The sequence below is a fragment of the Leuresthes tenuis genome, unplaced genomic scaffold, assembly GCF_036924035.1.
Source record: "Leuresthes tenuis unplaced genomic scaffold, fLeuTen1.0.hap1 SCAF_17, whole genome shotgun sequence".
NCBI lineage: Eukaryota > Metazoa > Chordata > Actinopteri > Atheriniformes > Atherinopsidae > Leuresthes > Leuresthes tenuis.
This window is the reverse complement of record NW_027325371.1, coordinates 20893028-20908889: the sequence shown is the minus strand read 5'-3', so window position 1 is coordinate 20908889 and position 15862 is coordinate 20893028. Positions and strand designations below refer to the sequence as shown.

Sequence of the window (15862 nt, the reverse complement as noted above, 5' to 3'; positions counted from 1 at the left end):
AAAATGAATGTTGACTCAACCGGTGGAAATTGATCGACGACCGGTACTGACTGAGTTATCCAAAATGAAACTTTGATTTGATGTGTCCTTCCTATCTGAGTAGTACGCTGGGCTGCAAAAAAAATATCTCCACATTAAAATGCATTTTTTTCTCACAGTCATCTACCACTTAAACTGCTCTCCACCTACATTTTTAGTTTAATGTGCTCCTCTTCCAGTGACTGAAGTCCGACATGTGTGTGGTAGTTACCATATAGACCATATGATGTTGATGACGCGCAGCACATATGCCCAAACTGGGCCACTGTTCTATTAAACAGTCGTGCTACTCTTGGCTATTCAAATATAAAATCACCACAATTTAAGCAAAACATTTTTTTTTTTAAATACCGAGGACACGACCTTGGTGTCCTCTATGGTAGTTACGGCCTTGCTTTGATCATAATGATAATCAGCAGATTATTGCTATCACATGTGAAAGAGTGTCTGCTCCTCTCTTTCCCTCTCTGTCTCCTCAGCAGCAACATTTGAAGTGAATGTGCCACAGAGCTCCTATCAGGCAGAGGAGAAGCACAACATCACTCTGGAGTGGATGTTCACATCCAAAGCTGACAGCTCCTGGAGCTCCCTGTATATCATCTGGAACCTGATAACTGATCACAGAGTCTTATTCCTGTATCATGTTCATGAAGGTGTTGAGGTGTCAGAGTCTCAGGATGAACAGTTTGCAGGACGAGTCCAGAGTGATAAAGACGCCCTCAGAGAAGGACGAATCAGACTTCATGTGTCCAGGCTCAGGACTGAGGACTCTGGTCTGTATGTGTGTGAAGTGAAGACTGATTGTGGCTTCAGCTTTGAAAGATGTCGACTCAGCGTCACTGGTGAGTTCACATCGTGGATTTAATCTCCTTAATATTTTTACTGCTGGTTCTTGTTCATTTGGAGTTTTTTCCTGCTGAGAGTTAACATGAGATTTAAAGCTCAGATGTTCCAGTAGTTAGCCATGAAGAACCACTACAGAACTAACACAGTTTATCCAGCTCAGAGTTTAAAGTAGCTGAGAACCAACTGTCTCTGTTTGTGTTGTTTTGTTGTTCATATAGACTCATACATATGAACAGTATCTACAACATTTTATTCTGTCAGCTGTCAACACAAAATCCAAAACTCAAAGCAAATGAAGAGAAAACAGACAAAATGCGGCAGAACAACAGTTTCTCTGACAGCAGATGAAGAATTACTAACAGCTACTAATGATGAGGGAATGTTTTCTATTTCCATAAATCACCTTCATGTTTTGTCCTTTACAGCAGCTGCTGATCACTCCCAACCTCAGAGACCGACTGAGAGTCCACAGCCAGACATTTCAGGACGGATCGGACTCTACGCTGCAATGGAAGTGATAGGAGTAGTAGTACATGCAGTAGCTCTGCTGGTTATACTCACTTGTCTTTATTTAACATAATCCAATAACAGGAGGGCAAACTTCAGTAGTTATTTAACAGAACCCTGAAGCTCCATGAGGCTGCTTTTCCTGCACATCCAGACTGACCTCTGACCTTTTCACCTCTCAGACTGTCTTCATGTACTGAGACAAACAAACTGGATGAAAGATAGAGAGGACCAACATCTGAATAGAGACTAAGAGGACTCTGTAAAGTATTCTGTAAATATAATCACAGAAGAAGAGAAAAAGGCACCATTATCAGTGCCTGAGAGGCTGCGGCAGGAAAAACTCCAGCAGCTTAATAGTCAGTCCAGTAGATGACAGTAATGCTCCTCACACAGCTGGAAGGCATGAACGGAAATGGTCTCTGTGGTGATAACAATTCGGTGATAAGTTGTCATATTATGCATTGTTAATTAAGTTGCTGACAGAGTCTCTGTGGCGCAATCGGCCAGCGCGTTCGGCTGTTAACCGAAAGGTTGGTGGTTCGAGCCCACCCAGGGACGAGTGTGTTTACCAACAGATTGTTGCTAACTCAGAAATACAGCTGCCATGTCTTCAGAAATTGTCTGCATATATATATTTTTCTACGGGCTGCGGCCTCGTCCTTCACAACCAAACTTAACATTTTTGCTATCAGCAACCAGTTCTATTTTTGGTAGCAAATCGAAAGCCGCTGGGGTAACGTGTCCCACTGTACCCACAACCTATCAGGCTCTGTGGTTAGAGTGGGTCCTTCAATAACCTCCATTCCTACTCTCGCCGCTCCGTACCCCCCATACTCCCCGGGCGCTGGAAGTGGCTGCCCCACCGCTCCAGTGTATGGCATCTGTCTCCATGAGTATGTCACCCCGTGCATGTGTGTGTTCAACAGGTGCCAACCTGGATGAGTCAGATGCGGAGAGTCATTTCGTGTGACTACATGACAATAAAGTAATCTTAATAAAGTCATCTTAGTTACTTACATTGATTCTTTATCATTCAAATGGTCATTAGTATTCCATGAGACTGTGTATATTACAGTGGTCTCTTGAAGTGAAAGAAAGTTGACCTGTTTTGACAATAATTAAAACCAGATTCATTCTGCGGGAAGCTCCCTGGGGTTGTAATTGCAAGACAGTTTCTCCTGAAATGCCTCAAGTCAAGATGAAGCACAGGTCTGCTACTCAGGCTTTGTGGACTCTTCTTTTATAATGAACCTTTACACAGAAAAATGTGAAAATGTGGTTAAAACATTTTTGAGATGCTTCATTATATTTTCACCAACAACTCATTATCATCTGAGACTTTTAACTGTGATATCTCTGGTGCTCGGGCAGGAATCTCTACACTGGCACAAGGTCTCCATCTTCTGGAGAGAGTGCTGCAGGAGTGGTGACAGTGCAGCTCAGATGAGGTTTCTCTGGAGAATCATGGTGCTCTGCAGCACTCTTAGGAATTTTCTGAAGTAATGCATGAATTATGGACCTCTATTAATCATTCAGTCACCAAGAGGTTAATTATGTGTATGTAACTTGAGTCTTTATGGAAGTAAAAATTCTGCTCAGCAGCACTTCTCCCCTGGTGAAAGGTAAATGTGCCAAGAAAACATCAACTTTAGCACATTTGACTGTACTTGACAGTGACAACTGGGGAAGCCGGGAATGTTCACTGTGACTTTAAATGTTTTCTGAACAATCAGGGATTCCGTGCAGGAGCTCAGTGGTCCTGATCTGCATTATTGATACAAAGAGCAGTGAGACAATGGCAGATTCATACAGAATAAAGACACATTTAGATCCAAACACAGTCTGTAAACATGCCTTCATGCTGTCTGCCTTGATAGAGAGTTTGGACCCAATATACTACAAACTATCATGTCTGACCTTCCAAATGACGCATTATCTTAGAAATCTAATGCTGTTGAAAAGTACAGTACCTATCCAAGACGGGTGATAATGACAAAATGACTCACACATTAGTTGGATATATTTGCTCATAATCAAAGGCGCAAAGGAAAAAGTTTGTCCTTAGCGTTCAGTGTTCAGATGGGCTTGAGCCGTCTCTTCTTCCTGAGACGGCTCATGTCTGTAGAGATATGATATGCATGTTTGATCACTCCAATGCACTGTTCAATGCTGTTGTCTGCTGGGGGAGTTGCACTTAAGACAAAACTGTAGGTGCCTGGACAAACTGGTGAAAAAGGCTTGTTCTTGTCATAGTTTAGTCATCCAACCATCAGTATTTTCCATTGATCCTGCTTCTGCCCCATTCAGCCTGTCAGTCACACACACCTCATCAGTTAACTCCACTCACCTGTGCACACAGCTGCCTCTCATCACATGCAATCAGCCCAGCATATAGTCACCAGCTCCACACTCTATCCTTTGCCAGATTGTTCTTTGCCATGCAAGTCTTTCCAGCGTTCTCCTGCCAGCTTTACCGGTACCGACCTCGCCTGTCCCTGATTCCCTGCTTCGTCTGCCTCCTGGTAATTCGACCCAGCCATTTTTCCCTGACCAAGAACTTTGCCTCTCCTCTCCTGATTCCTGTTTGCCGGTTTCTAAACCATTTGTCTGTCTGCCAGAGTTTCAGTAAAGCCTTGAACTTTTTACCACTGTCTTCTGACTCCTTTATACTGCAATTGGGTCCATACACCACCCGTTACAATACAATCTGGCCAGACATGGACCCAGCAGGACCAACCTCACCACAGGATCGGTTTGAGAGGATTGAGCACGCGCTCATGCAACAGCAGCAGAGAATGGAGGAGGCTGATGCATACGCAAGACGAGCTACAGAGGCCAACACCAATGCCTTTGCAGCCCTCTCTGCCCAGTTGCAACAGCTGATGTCCACTCGCCCTCCTGCAGTTCCAGTCCCCACACTGGAGACTCCTGCTCCAGCTCTGCCACAGCCCAGAATGATCTCCGAGCCCAGAGTGGGAACCCCTGAGCGATATGATGGAAACCCTGAACTCTGCGGTTCATTCCTGACCTCCTGCTTCTTACTCTTCGGCCTGCAGCCATACACGTTCGCCACCGAGGAGGCCAGGGTGGCATACGTAATTAGCAACCTGACCGGCAGAGCCCTCCTCTGGGGAACAGCAGAGTGGGAGAGGCGGACTTCTGCTTGTGCATCATTCCAGGCCTTCTTTGAGGAACTACGCAAGGGTTGGGCACTTCCGGATCTGATGCCGCCCATGATCTGCTCTCCCTGCGCCAAGGGAACCAGTCAGTGGCTGACTTCTCCATCGACTTCCGGACCAGGGCCCGTCGAAGCGACTGGAACACTGCGGCTCTGCGCGATGCTTTTCTGCATGGTTTGGCAGACTACATCAAAGATGAACTGGTTTCCTATCCTCTACCTTCCACACTGGACAGTCTCATTGAACTTACTGTTCGGCTGGACCTCTGCATACAGGCCCGGAGAAGGGAGAGGAGACAGAACACTCCTGGTCATCTCGACCCAGCCCGCTGGCCAGGTTACTCATCTGCTTCCGGTTCTTCTTTACCCGCTATGGATATTGGCGTAGAGTCTGAGCCCATGCAGGTGGGCCGCACCAAGCTTAGACCCGAAGAGCGAGAGCGCCGCCGTTAGGGGAATCTGTGTATGTACTGTGGACAAGCTGGACATTTTATCTCCCGCTGCCCATTAAAAGACAGGGTTCACCAGTGAGTGAGGAAGTCCTGGTGAGTCACACGGCAGCAAAGTCTTCCTCCTCAAGCTTGCGCCCGCTCTTCCAAGTCAAGCTCCTCCTTCCTGGTGGTGCACACACCCTGCCCACTTTTATAGACTCTGGTGCAGATGCCAACATTATGGCTGAGAGCTTAGCTATACAACTCGGACTTAAGAAGATTCCACTTGACACCCCAATTCCTGCCAAAGCCCTTGATGGCCATCTTCTGGAGACTGTCACTCACCAGACTTCTCCTGTCCACATGCTACTTTCCGGTAACCACCATGAGACCATCCAGTTTCACCTCCTGTCATCTTCCAACATTCCACTGATCTTAGGCTACCCTTGGCTACGTCGACACAGCCCCCACATCGACTGGGCCACAGGGGGCATCCTCGGTTGGAAGATCTCCTGCACCAGGTCTGCCTTAAAGAGGCCTCTGTACCCCAGCAGACAACGCACTCCAGTTCCTGCCCTGACTTGTCCAGAGTTCCTGCCGAGTACCATGACTTCCGGGAGGTGTTCAGTAAAACTAAGGTGACTTCATTGCCCCCCTCATCGGCCTTATGACTGTTCCATTGACCTCATGCCTGGCACTTCACCTCCCAAGGGGCGTCTGTACTCCCTGTCTGGTCCTGAACGGGAGTTCATGGAGACTTACATCAATGACTCCCTGGCTGCCGGTATTATCCGACCCTCATCGTCTCCTGCAGGGGCAGGATTTTTCTTTGTCGAGAAGAAGGACAAGACCCTGCGCCCCTGCATTGATTACAGGGGACTTAATGACATCACTATAAAGAACCGGTACCCTCTTCCCCTCATCTCCTCAGCCTTTGAGTTACTTCAAGGAGCCATGATCTTCACCAAGCTCGACCTCCGTAATGCCTACCACCTTGTTCGCATCCGAGAGGGGGATGAATGGAAGACTGCTTTTAACACGCCCACCGGACATTATGAATATTTGGTGATGCCATTTGGCCTCACCAATGCCCCGGCAGTTTTCCAGGCCTTGGTCAACGACCTCCTCAGAGACATGATCGACAAATATGTTTTCGTCTCATCCAAGTCTTTCACCAGCAACATCCGGACCAGCCCTCCCCCAGCAACATCGGCAGGGGCCCTCGCTATAGGACGCCTGCTGCTGGCCCTTCCACTGCCCCGGACCAGTAGGAGGACTCCCTGTCGGAGGAGGAGGCAGTGGACCCACCGGCGAACTCGCCTTCCTCACAACCTGAGGATGGGGAGTTCTCGGGTTCTCCCGAGTTTTAGCCCGCCTTCCTGTTCCCCCTCCTCCCACCCTGGTTCCTTGGACTTGTTTTGGGGACGTCAGGGGCCGTCCCTTGAAGGGGGGGTTCTGTCACAGTTTAGTCATCCAACCATCAGTATTTTCCATTGATCCTGCTTCTGCCCCACTCAGCCTGTCAGTCACACACACCTCATCAGTTAACTCCACTCACCTGTGCACACAGCTGCCTCTCATCACATGCAATCAGCCCAGCATATAGTCACCAGCTCCACACTCTAACCTTTGCCAGATTGTTCTTTGCCATGCAAGTCTTTCCAGCGTTCTCCTGCCAGCTTTACCGGTACCGACCTCGCCTGTCCCTGATTGCCTGCTTCGTCTGCCTCCTGGTAATTCGACCCAGCCATTTTTCCCTGACCAAGAACTTTGCCTCTCCTCTCCTGATTCCTGTTTGCCGGTTTCTAAACCGTTTGTCTGTCTGCCAGAGTTTCAGTAAAGCCTTGAACTTTTTACCACTGTCTTCTGACTCCTTTGTACTGCAATTGGGTCCATACACCACCCGTTACAGTTCTGTGGTAGGCAGAAGGCTCGATCTTCTCTGTGCTGTGGTGGAGCAACGGATGAGGAGGAAATCATATTCTGTTTTGGAGAACAATAAACATCCTCTCCACATCATCCTGGCAGGACAGAGGAGCAGCTGTAGAAAGAGATTCATCTCACTGAGCTGCAGGACTGAGAGGTTCAGGAGGTCCGTTGTCCCCACAGCCATAAGGCTTTTTAACAGTGACTGCTGACATGTTCTTCTCAAATTTATTTAATTAGTCATTGATTATTTATAATATAATTATGATCATCATTATTGTTGTTGTTGTTGTCTAATATACAATCATTGTAAATATTTATATTTTAATGAGCTACTTGACTAATTTGAATTTCCCTCATTGGGGATGAATAAAGTATTTTTCTATTCTATTGTAGCCACCTAAAACTCACTTTTATTTTGAGGCTTTTTTAAATGGGGGAAAAAGAGAACAAAGTGAGGAAAGGTGGGACAGATGAACCCCAGCAGTCTAATCCTATAGCAGCTTAACTATGGGATGTTTCAGGATCACCTGAGCCGTCCCTAACCATAAGCTTTATCAAAAAGGAAAGTTTTAAGCCTAATCTCAAAAGTGGAAAGGGTGTCTGCTTCAGTTTGAATGTGGAAAAAGGTTTATTTTGGAAACATTTTAAAAACTGACATTATTCTGTCTTGGAAAACACTGCTAGTGGGAAACATTACACTGGTTGCTGAAAACTGGCAGAAGTGGACCTTCCAACGTGACAGTGACATGAAGTATTCAGCTGAAGTCGTCAAGTGATTAACAGAGAACAAAAATCAACATTCTGGAATCCGGACTTCAATTCCATTCAGTATCTGTGGTTGGAATCACAGACCAGAAGAGAGACAGAACAGAGGCCTTCAAACCTGCAGATCATCACACAATGAGGTCCAATTTTCCAGTGGAGGCATGAAGAAAGCAGTCGTGAGTACCATAACATACAATGAATGCATTAAAACTGACCTGGACAATAATATTTTGAGATTTCACAGAAAAAAGTTTAAAAATGTATAATCATAAAACTGAACAAGAGAGTAAAACAACACACAAGATGGTGGCTGAGAACGGAACGCCATTGCTCTTTTTTAGTCTTATCACTAAATTGTGATGTCATCACTGACATCACAATCTCTCTTCTGGTCATCACTGATGATGACATCACAATTGATGTCACCACTGATGTTGTTTGACATCACAAATGTTATATAGGCCAGACATTTTCACTCCTTTTTCACAGTTCGTCAGGAATTTATCTGAAGAAACACGTTCAGTTTTCAAAGCAAATTTGAAAGTCTCAGCAAACGGTTTTCACATCGTCTAAAAAATCAACACTCAATTACTATCTTAAATAGTAATTTTGACAAGCTCTTAAAAACAACAAGCAAAATGAGTCAAACCAAGATATCATCTGCTCCACTTCAGTGGTGTGACATGGTAGAGGACGATTTACCTGAGGATTTCTACACATATACCATTACTTTTGGCGATAATGAAAGTTATGAGGAACCCACCAACAAGTCAGAAAATGACCCGTCTCCTCAAAAAGTAAATGACGAAGAGGAAAAAGAACCATCCCAGGTCTCTGCTGCGGCTGTGACTCCTCATTCCGAGGACGTCCAGCTGGTGCAGGATCATCCCCAGGCCTCCAAAGTACGTCGCGTCACGTGGAAGTTTCCAAATTCACAAACCGACAAACAAGCCCAGGCCTCCAACAAATATAACATTACTTTTGGCAGTAACGAAAGTTATAAGGAACCCACCAACAGGCAAGAAATTTTAACATCAAGCCTAGAAAATGACCTGTTTGAAAAAGAACAATCTCAGGCGTCCTACAAATATAACATTACTTTTGGTAGTAATGAAAGTTTGGAGGAACCCACCAACAGATCAGAAATGTTGGACGTGTTGGAAAAGGAACAATCCCAGGTCTCTGCTGCGGCTGTGACTCCTCATTCCGAGGACGTCCAGCTGGTGCAGGATCATCCCCAGGCCTCCAAAGTTCGTCGCGTCACGTGGAAGTTTCCAATTTCACAAAGCGAGGAGATTCCCTCTAATGCCTCTGCTGCCGACGAAGATTATGGATCAGAAAAATTACAGGAATCTTACCAACATAATAAGGACAAGATCAACTATCTATACCATCGGATGGATATTGTCAGGACTAAGCTGCTGAAAAAGAATTTCTTTCTGACACGAGAAAAAGACAGAAGAGTCGCAGCAGAGAATAGCTGCTCCATTTCTGAGGAAAAACTGAAGGACCTGGAAAACTGTTTGACGTCTGAGCGTCATCTCCGTGAAAAGTGTGAGCAGGAGCTCAAGGAATGCAATGACGTAATTGCAGAATTGATTGAAACACTGAAACCACCAGTATCTGAAACTGAATATCAGTCAGTTGGAAAAGAGGTAGAGAGCTTGAAAGAACAACTCAAAGAAAAGACTGCCTCCAATATTGATCTTGCCTCCAAACTAAAGGCACAGGAGGAGGAAACATAGACACAGGAAAAGAAGGTGGCAGAACTTATGAAGGCTGTATTTCTATCCGTCATCATCAAGCCAGAAGAAAAAACAGAGCTGTACATCCTCCCAGAACTCCATTTAGATCAGATACGTCTTCCACCAAAGAACATAACTGTAGAAGAGCTGGCTTCACAAGTGGAAGTATCGAATCCAGAAGTGGATGGAGTCAACAAAACAGAACCACAAGAGATCCCTGAGCAACCAAAAGAGAACGTTACATCAAAGAAGCGTCGGCGCAAGAACAAAAAGATGCCAGAAACCATTGTAAAGAACCAGCTTGAAGTCATCCAGGAACCTCAAGACACGGAGGACATTTCATCACCTTTCGTTGTCCAGGAACCAGAGAAGATTTCTGAACCCGTGGAAGAAAAGGAAATAGAAAGGGCTTCTGAAGACTCACAGGAAGTGATTCCATCAGATTTGGCTCATCAGGCTGGAGTGCCACAACCAGACGTGGTCCCAGAGCTGGTGAGTGACATCGAAATGGAATTAGTCCCACAACCAAAAGATGTCTCAGAGCCACCAAAAGAGAAAGTTTCTTCTAAAAAGCGTCGGCGCAAAAACAAAAAGACGGTAGAAACTATTTTAAAGAACGACCAGCCTGAAGTCATGCAGGAACCTCAGGACACGGAGGACATTTCATCACCTTTCGTTGTCCAGGAACCACTTCCAAAGCAAAATCAAGAAAGAACTTTCATTGTCATCGAAATGGAACCAGCCTCTAAACAGTCAGAGGACTCTCCAACATCAAACCCCCCACATGCCACAGAAGACTTGTCTCTTCAACTTGCAGTACCAGAACAAGCAGTGGACAAGTTTAACCCCTCAGAAGAAAGACCAGAGCTGCCTTCAATGTGGAGGCGCTTCAGAAAATATATGACGCCTAAACATCGCCGACAATACAAAGACAACAACATCAAGAGAGAAAGTAGCAGCAGCATTTAGTTTCGCTCACAAGACTAGTCACCCAATGAAATCTCTATACATCCTGTTACAGTAACATCAATAAAAATACTTCAAATGTATCTATCTTTTGTACGACTCTATCTTTTCATCCTGAACAACTGCACTGACTGAAAGTATCAGTGCATTGTTCTCACATCTGTTCAGAGCATTATTGTGTCATTCAAATAAGAATATGAATAAGATCCTACACAAATTATTATTACATTGATTTATGTGTTTAAATAAAATAAAATGTGAAAAAATTACGCACTTGTTTGGATTCTTTTATCAAAATAAGAAACAATTAAAAGGTGATTTTCTTCAAAAGTTATTCTTCCAAAGACAAATAAGGTATTTTTCTTTTTGTTGAGGGTTTGATTTCCCCTTTTATTGTACATATTTATGCACTGTGCTTACATAGAGTTGATACACTCCTTTTTGAAAGGAACAAGCATTGACCGCACAGTGAAGGGTTAGAACACTACATGCTTACAGGGGGAGTCAAAACAGGTCAAAACATTTGAACCATGAATAGATTTTACTGGTGTTAAAAGATGAGTTTCCCTGTTTAGTGTCACGACAGCTGGAATGTACATCAGCATATGAATTAGTGTCTAACAGGAGGACTCCACTCTGGACGCAGCAGAGGACATCTTGAGAAAGTGGAGCCAAAGAGAGTAAAACCACCAAGCTGCTTAAAGCTGCTTGATCTGACTGCTCAGGTGTTTTTTGTGTGTTTGACCCATCAAACTCACCTCCATCCTCTTACACATGAGGAAACTCTGGTGCTCTGCTGCATGTCTCAAAAGAAATTAAATATATGTATACATGTGATTTTGTTTAAAAAGTTAGATAACCTATGTGTGGAACACTTTAACTGCAGGAGTATTTGTTGGAATGAAACGATGCAAAAAGTTCAATAAACTTTTAGTAAATTGTTGCTCGTGTTCTTTAGCCTCGTCAGAGCCATGTTTCCTCTTGCCTGCGGAAGGATTAAAGATCTTGGACTTTCTACATAAAGACGGTGGAACAAAGAGTAGATTTTATTCACCAATCTGACAACATCATTCACAACAAAAAGTACTCTTCAACAGAACAGAAAGATTCAGGAAACACTGATCAGCATCATCACCTGAACTCATTCAGCAGTGTGGTGAAAACAGAAAAATACTGAAACTTCTCTGTTTAAAGGAGAAACTTTCAGCTGTGGGGCAAGATTTCCCTGCAGGCTCCTGATTTTCTCTTTGTTCGCTCAGTCTGTTGTTTTCTGTCCTCACTTTAGTCAACACAGTCGGACAGTAAAAAGCTCATTCTCTCTCTTTATCTGGTGTTTACATCACTGTGTCGACAGCACAGTTACACATGTATGCTGTTAAGTCAACGTTGACTTTTTATGCTGTTTCACATGTTCTGCTTTGAACATAAAATCTGACATCATGGAGCTTTTATCATTAGCATCAAATATTTAAAAGAACGTTGTTGGACATAAAAACACATTTCTCATTTTTAACAGACTTCAATAAATTCAAATTGTAAGAATATTTGTGTCTGACAGGAATAACGGGATCACACTCCTCAGCCTCCCTGGTAAGGACTATTCGGGGGTACTGGAGAGGAGGAACCACATTTTCACAGATTTCTGTGTAATGGTTCGTTAAAAAAGAAGAGTCCACAAAGCCTGAGTAGCAGACCTGTGCTTCATCTTGACTTGAGGCATTTCAGGAGAAGCTGTCTTGCAATTATAACCCCAGGGAGCCTCCCGCAGAATGAATCTGGTTTTAATTATTGTCAAAACTGGTAAACTTTCTTTCACTTTAGTCTCATGGCATACTAATAACCATTTGAATGATAGAGGATCAATGTAAATAACTAAAATTATTGAGTTTAATATTACTCCTCCGCATTTGACCCATCCAGGTTGGTACCTGTTGAACACACACATCCACGGGGTCACACACTCATGGAGACAGATGCCATACACTGGAGCGGTGGGGTAGCCAATTACAGCGCCCGGGGAGCATGGGGGGTACGGAGCCTTCTTCAAGGGCCGTGGAGGTGGAGGTGGACTACCAGTGAGAACTGATATTTCCTCACTCTTGTGTTTTGGAGTGACTGAGGGCTTGTTCCACCACCAGAGTTGAAGGTCTGTCACTTGCCCCAGTTGGAGAGTGAGATGATCCAGAGGCTGTGGGATCCTTGGAGGAGACTTTGGGCTGGGTTACCTATTTTATGACAATAAATCTTGTAAAATACCGTTTAGACTCCTGTTTTTTTAAGTCTGCTCAACCCTGGTTTGGATTAAGAACCTGTACGTGTCTTTAGAGTCTTGGGCTCTCAAACCTAGGTGGCGTTGTCAACCTCTTTTAATCACTATATCTTTAGAATTTATAAACATATGAATATAATTTATTTATAAGGCCCACAACCTCCACCAAAGCAGTACGACAGACAAACTGTGGAGCTCCTTTAGTGACAGGTTGTTCTATATAAAACGTGTTACGAAGACGTATCACAAGGCATTTACAATGAATACTGGGCCCGATGCTCCCTCTGACAGGCCACATAAACTTCAGTAACTTCTAATTCACTGTGCACTTCACTCATGTGAGTATAGGAAAGAACTTATTTTGGAGGCACCGATTGTGAAATTGTGGGCCGATACCAATGTTAGAAATTACCAGATTTTAAACAAATTAACATCAGTGAAACAATTATATATATATATATGGAAAGGTTAGAATATCAGCCCCTCATCATACTATCCTTGAATGATCTCAAATTCTTTTAAACAGGTTTTTTAACCGACCTCTACTATAACCTTTCACATCAGAAAAATCATTTGTGTGAAAAATAACAGTTTCAAAAGCCCCTTTAACGTGTTAAAGTATGCCCAAATCAATGACTTTTCAGTACTTAACTGACCAAACAAGATGTTCTTGTGAAAAATTAAGCATCTGCTATAGAGTTAGTCTGCCACCTACTGGATATTTGCTGAACTTGCAGCTGCAGGCTTGTCCTGTCAGTTTTATTTACCAAGCTCCTAATCAAAACAAGTTTTATCTCTAAGAGTCCATCTCTAAGTCCATCCATCCATTTTCTATACCCACTTAACCTGTCAGTAGGGTCACGGGGGGGGGCTGGAGCCTATCTCAGCAGTCATCGGGCGAGAGGGAATTCATTTAAATTCAATTCAGTTTTATTTATATAGCGCCAAATTACAACAAATGTTATCTCAAGGAACTTAATTAACATAGTCCAATTCAAGCCAACTGGAAATCAATTCATTGTAATCATAATCCAATTAATTAATTTTAAAACAATCCAATTCATTCACGTAGAGCCAATTCAAAAACAATATCCTAGCTAAGGAAACCAACAGATTGCACCGAAACTTGTGTTCAGTCCAATCTCCCGTCCTGAGCGAGCCTGTGGCGACTGTGGAAAGGAACGACTCCCTTTTAACAGGAAGAAACCTCTGACAGAACCAGACTCAGGAAGGGTGGCCATCCGCCTCGACCAGCTGGGGTTTGAGAGGACAGAAAAGAGGGGGAAAAACACCATAACACCATTCAAAGGATACCTGTTGGAATAGGTAAACACAGGGGAGAGAGTGTCTATAAGCTTTATCAAAAAGGAAAGATATAGGCAGAAATAGTCCAATTCAAGCCTATATTAATACATTAATATTAAAATCGAATCAAATTCATAATTACACAGATTAGAGCAATTTATACAATGCCAGTTCAAAAAAGTTGCACCAGCTAAGGAAGCCAACAAATTAAATAAAAACATTTTGACCCAGTCTCCCATCCTCAGAATACATGAGGCGACTGTCGAAAGAAGAAAAAAAAACTCAGGAAAGGACAGAAAAGAGTGGACAAGTACCTCAATACCTGGCCTGGGATAAGATAAACCCAAATTGGAGACAATTATAACTTGTGGAAATGGAGAGTAAAGAGATTAGTGAAGAAAGGTGCATCATGGGGATAGGAGATCCCTTAGTAGTTTAGGCCTATAGCAGCTTAACTATGGGTGGGATGTTTCAGGGTCACCTGAGCCATCCCTAACTATAAGCTTTATCAATAAAGAAGGGTTTAATCCTTATCTTGAAGGTAGGGAGAGTGTCTTCTTCCCTAACAGATACTGGCAGCTGGTCCCATAGAGAGGGGCCTGATAACTGAAGGCTCTGCCTCCCATTCTACTTTTAGAAACTCTGGGAACCACAGTTTTTGCAGGTTTTGCAGTCTGAGATCTCAGTCTGAGATCAAAGCGCTCTGTTGGGAAAATATCAAACTATGAGATCTTTAAGATATGATGGAGCTTGGTCATTAAAGTGTGAAGAGAAGAATTTTAGATTTTATTCTGAATTTAACAGCGAGCCAATGAAGAGAAGCTAAAACTGGAGAAACATGATCTCTCCTGTTAGTTCTCATCAGAACTCTGGCTGCAGCATTTTGGATCAGCTGGAGGCTTTTCAGAGAATTTGTGGGACAGCCAAATAATAAAGAATTACAATTGTCCAATTTTGAATTACAGGCTCACTCGAGACATAATAAGATTTTAGAAAAATTTCACTTTTAAGGTTTTAAGTCACTCCCGGCTGGGGCCTTTCTGTGTGGAGTTTGCATGTTCTCCCTGTGTATTCATGGGTTCTCTCCGGGTACTCCGGCTTCTTCCCACCATCCAAGAACGTGCATGTTAGGTTCACTGTTGTCTGTAAAATTGTCCTTAGGAGTGAGCGTGTCTGTGATTGTTTGTCTCGTTTGTCTCTGTGTGGCCCTGTAATGGACTGGCCACCTGTCCAGGGTGTACCCCGCCTCTCACCCGTTGACTGATGGGATAGGCTCCGGCCCCCCCTCCTGTTTGTCCTATGTTCAGTAGGCATAAGCCGAGCACATGTGAAAACATTTTGGCACAAAGTGACCCTCATAGCACAGACAGATCGGATAAAAGTGTGGAATATAAAATTCTGAGTTATTATTTGTAAAAGAAACAAAAAAAACTGATAAACACAAAAGACAGGATGTGCAACAGGAACACTTCCTCCAATACACGTTTGGCATAAATGTGACAACAGTCCCTCCAAGTGACCTTAATGTAGAATTATATGTTACCTTTAGAAACCCCTGCTGCAAACATCTGCGCATTTGGTTGCAGGTGAATAAACCATGTCAGTGTCACCATGCCAGTGCATCTTTATCTGCAAAATCCTCTGTTATTCCCACATCAGATATACCAAACTTGATCACAAGGCAGCACTCACACAGCACGGTCTCGCCAAATTACTCACTAGGGTACTAACATCTGTCACGTGCCCCTATGAAAAAAACAAATATCACCTCACGACTGTGCAGAGTTGACAGACTTATAGCCAAGCTTCTGATTGGCCTCAAGTGAATTTATACCTCAGTTATTAATGCAGTGTCTCAAGTCTTTGCTCTATAATTGTT

The 15862-nt window shown here is 43.7% G+C and overlaps 1 non-coding gene across 1 annotated transcript; it reads left to right on the top strand.

The window, feature by feature from the left end:
- Positions 1–1879: 1879 nt before the first annotated feature.
- Positions 1880–1953, top strand: trnan-guu (transfer RNA asparagine (anticodon GUU)). The gene has a single exon. It is a non-coding gene; the product is annotated as a tRNA-Asn (tRNA).
- Positions 1954–15862: the final 13909 nt, after the last annotated feature.